The sequence below is a fragment of the Podarcis vaucheri genome (genome assembly GCF_965113315.1).
Source record: "Podarcis vaucheri genome assembly, chromosome: 13".
Classification (NCBI taxonomy): Eukaryota; Metazoa; Chordata; class Lepidosauria; order Squamata; family Lacertidae; genus Podarcis; species Podarcis vaucheri.
The window spans coordinates 35,334,118-35,339,072 of NC_138751.1; positions in this window are offsets into that span (position 1 = coordinate 35,334,118).

Below are 4,955 nucleotides of genomic sequence, written 5' to 3' on the forward strand. Positions count from 1 at the left end.
CAGCTGTTTCCGAAGCAACGATTGCCTCATCGTCATCAACACCATCACTTAACACCGTCTCAGTTTTAGTGTAACACTGTGATGCATCCACTCTGCCTGCCCTGAGTATCCCATGTGTGGATACTCTTATATTTCCATAGCGTCATTGTTATACTGCTGTTATTTTAATTGATTTAAAAGCCAGTTCTGTAATATACGTTCAACGGAAAGGTTGGGCATGGGGGGGGGGGGAGATACAGCATAAATGAATGAAAGCTTAGCTCCCTGCATTGAGAAAAGCATCTGCAAAGTGCTTTGGAGGAGGCTAGGTATGTTGCGCTGCCCTGCTCCTGCTAGCTGGTGGCGCTCTTTGGATTTCATGGTCTAGACCAGGGGTCAGCAAGGTTTACCTTGCCTGGGCCGGTTCACTCCAGCAGAGACCCCTCTGTAGGCCAGATTGCACGATTTCCAGTGTCTGTGTCTGCGCAGATGCTATTTCCGGCGCCACGAAAGCAAGTCCCTGCACCGTGCTGTGCCAGTTTAGTGCAGTGCGCAGGGACTCAGAGTGGGCGGCTTGGTTCGGGGGTGGTTCGTGGGCCGGTTAAACGACCCTGTGGGTCGCTTGTGGCTGACTCCTGGTTTAGATTCTAGAGCAGTGTTTCCCAACCACTGTTCTGCGGCACACCAGTGTGCCGCGAGATGTTGCCTGGTGTGCCGCGGGAAAAATTAAAAAATTTGAAAGTTTTGTTTTTTTTAAGTCAAATTTTCGATTGGGGCGCCGTCACTAGATGACCCCTGGGGTTACCTCCCTCCCTCCCGCTCTGCGCCTCCCTCCTCCTCCTCCGGGGAGGCCCTTCCTGGCTCTCGGCCAAGGCTTGGCGGCTGCCACTCACTCGCTCGCCCACCCGTCCCTCCATCCCTGCACCCGGCCTCTCCCCCTCCGTCCCCGGCGCGGGGGCTGCCGGGATCCATAGTCCCCTCGCCCTTGGGCTCCGCGCCCGCGCGGGGTGCGCGAACTACGTTTCCCAGCGTGGCCTGGCGGGCCGGGCGTTTTGTTTGAAGCGCTCTTCTCCCGGCCATGGAATGAGCGCAGCGGCGGTGGCCGGGCGGGCAGGGGCTCTTCCTGCGCCCCCGCGGAGATCGGGCGGCAGGATGGAGCACGGGGATCCCCGCGGAGGCGGAGCGGCGGAGGCTGCCCCCCAGGTAGGGCTGCATCGGGGTTTTTTATTTTTGCAATGCTGCATCCGCGCCGGAGGGGACGCATCGGACCGCGGGGAGACCCCTTGGCGGGCGTGCAAGGCAATGCATGCGTGCAGGCGTTGCATGGAGTGCAGTGCAATGCAATGGCAACGCGGCGCCCTGCATGCATGCAACTTCCACCAGTGCTCCGGACTTGGCAGGTGAGGGGGGTCCCCAGTGGGCGGCAGAGAGAGCCGGGAGGGCGAAGGGGAGCCGGGGGGAGCAGCGCTGCTCCCCGAGCCGAGCCCGGGGGGAAACTTCGGCGTCGTTGCGCCGGGTGTTGGAAGCGGAGGCTGGCGGGGGCCCCTCACCTGCAAAACCTGGTCGCCTCTCATATATTTCGTGCATTGCATTCATCGCCCACTTTCTCCTCCAAGGAGCTCCCGGGGGCGCGCGTGGTTCTCCCCGTGTTATCCTCGCAACAACAGCCCTGCAAGGTGGGTCAGGCGAGTGGCCCAAGGGAGCACCCAGGGATTGTCCTGGCCAGGTGGGGTGATTTGAACCCTGCTCTCTGCCCGGTCTTTGTCCTCATTTAGCCCCCACATGTGCATGACTGTGCATGACTGAGGTTTTCCCCCCTCGTCTTGGCTGTGGTGTGAGTCTGTGCTGTTAATTAATGGGGTTCTGCCTTCGGAGAAGATGAGCCAGCCCTCAAGGAGGTGATTATGTAATTTGCTAGCAATTCATGTCCCTCCCGGCGTGACGCTGCGCGTTGACGTCATGGGGCTGTAATGGTGGTGTGCCTCGAGATTTTTTTCATGAAACAAGTGTGCCTTTGCCCAAAAAAGGTTGGGAAACACTGTTCTAGAGCAGCCTTTCTCAACCTGTGGGTCCCCAGATGTTGTTGGACTACAACTCCCATCACCCCTAGCTAGCAAGGCCAGAGCTCAGGGATGATGGGAGTTGTAGTCCAACAACATCTGGGGACCCACAGGTTGAGAAAGGCTGCTCTAGAGGGAAGGTAGAAGCTACTTGACTAGATACTCGCAAAAGAGACATTCTCTTCCAGTAGTGAACATTGAATTTCTGTCATTCCCATTTGAGATGTTGGGTGGCATTTGTGCACCCAAATGTCTGTCAGGGACTGGTTGGATGAGGAAGAATGGTGGAATCTGCCCAATCAAGAGCTCCCCGGGGAAGGCGCAGAGGAAGAGGATTTTGAACCTGGGCCTGGTAGTGGGACACGGGACACACCTGAGGAGGGGACAAGTTGGGAAGTGCTAGAAACAGGGTGCTTGAGGGATAGCAAAGAGACCAGAAAGAGCGAGGAGTTTTCCATTTTGGATGTAGGCACCAACAGCGATGACAGAGGGGAGGCGGACCTTGCAGTTTTCTCTTGGGGCCATTCTGACAGCTTCTTTGCTGAAAGCTTTCAAACCCCCCCCCCTACAATCCTAGAACGTGATGTCTATTGCAGGCATAGGCAAACTCGGCCCTCCAGATGCTTTGGAACTACAATTCCCATCATCCCTGAACACTGGTCCTGTTAGCTAGGGATCATGGGGGTTGTAGTCCCAAAACACCTGGAGGGCCGAGTTTGCCTATGCCTGGTTTATTGCATGTTGCCAAGAGAGTGGCGAGCCAGGCAGACACAAAGGGAGTCCATTGGAGCTCACCGTAGCCAAATATCACAGCGAGAGGCAGTGGCGTAGCGTGGGTTGTCAGCACCCGGGGCAAGGCAAGATGTTGCGCCCGGTGCGGCCGCCCCCCCCTGCACCCCCCACGCTACGCCACTGGCGAGAGGGGCCTGACAGTGGGCTAGGGAGTAAAGGAGGGGCTACAAGCCCATCTGAACAACTGCTTCATTAATACAGGAGCAGCCTTTAGTAATCTCTGTGCTTTCTTTTCCTTAATGAAGAAACTAACTGCACGTTCACCAAGCGCGTCTCTCTCTCTCTCTCTCTCTCTCTCTGAGACCTGCAAATGACCTGCTCTGCCTGTCAGCTCCCTGACAGAGTCCATGTTGACTGCAGCTCATGGATCATCAGAGCGGTTTGTCCATCGCTCCTGAACCCATTAACGCAGAGACAGAGAACTAAGGGCACTGCAGGTGTTGGAACTCCCATCAGCCCCAGTCACCAGAGTCAGCAGGGGCAAGGCAGAAGCAGTTTGCCCCCTTTCGCCAAAATGAGAAAGTGCAGTCCTGCCCCACCTCAGCCCCCCCTTACCTGGGTTGTGTGGTGGAGGCAGTGCAGGGACTGCCTTTGAGGCTTCCGCTGCCTGAGGCAGCTGCTTCAGCTTGCCTCATGGGTGGGCCAGGTTCTGGGGCAAAGGATGCTGGGAGATGCAGTTGAGCAACATCTGAAGGGTGCCATGTTGTGTAGTCCTAGGCCTTCACAGGAGGAGGGGGAGCTGGTTCTAAGGGTCTGGGCTGTGAAGGGCCTAGCAATTGTGCTTTTCGCACACGCTGTGGTTAAAAAGGTGTTGTGGACAGGGATGAATATCTGTCGACGTGACGAGACAAGAATATGTATGACTTAACCACCAATGCCATTAAAAGGAAGCTGTGGGCCTGAGAATGAAGAGAGGAACTGAAGGGCTGGAAATATAGAAGTGGCTTAAGATGCTGGTTAAGGTTATGTGCGCATCAGTGGCTTCAAACACAGTGAGGTTGTTTCTTCCTCCTCCTCCCCATTTCAAGCTATATTTGCACATTGTGTGTACACAGCTGGGGGTGGGGTGTCGGTGGCCTTCACTAGCTGCACGTTACCTGTTTGTTCCCCCCATGCATCCTCCCCCAACAACTCTCTATTCATGAATCTTGACATCTGAGCATGTGCAATGGCAGTCCCAAATGTACACACCTCAGCTTCATGGTGAAGTGGACGTGGCTTATGTTTTCAAATGGGATGCGAACCAGTTTGAGGGGAAATGCCACCAAACAGCAGCATTTCTCAAGAAACTACAGCATACAGGTGACTTGTGTGGCTAACGTCATGTGTACGCTAGCAGTGGGAGCACACTGGAGCCAGAGTAAACAGCAATGTGTGCCGGGCTAAGACAGGTGATGTTGGGCTCCAGGTACCATCAGCTTCAGGCAATGCAGCCAAGGTGGTGAGGACTGTTGGGAGTTGCCAGCAGTCCTGGCAAGGATGGGTGGCAGCTGCCTGAGAATGGTTTCATTTTCTCTGGTCTTCAGTTCTTCTTTTCTTCTTGGAGAAGGGAGGGAAGCACATTAAGAGGGAGGTATACAGTCGAAAAGATGGCTTATAAAACCATTCACTGCAAACTATAAGTGGCTTCACCCCACAGGCCAACGGATACAGTGGTACCTTGGTTCTCAAACTTAATCCATTCTGGAAATCTGTTCAACACCCGAAATGTTTGAAAACCAAGGCATGGCTTCCAATTGGCTGCAGGAGCTTCCTGCACTCAAGCGGAAGCTGCGTCAAACGTTCAGCTTCTGAAAAATGTTTAAAGAAAACCGGAACACTTACTTCCAGGGTTTCAGCATTCAGGAGCCAATTTGTTCATCAACTAAGCCGTTTGAGAACCAAGGTTCCACTGTCTAGGGAGATTGGTTTAGGACAAAAAGGGCAACTCCTCAGGAGGGAAGGATATCCCCCTCTCCTCAATATGCTTGCCAGGGTCTCAAGTAGAGAGATTCATACATTCAACATTGCAGGACAAAACAAAAAACAAAATTAACAGGCTACAGGGCGCTTTGGACACTTGGAAATGTAGTCACAGAGCATGCAGCTATTGTTGAAGTGTACGCAAGACAAAATAAATCGAAA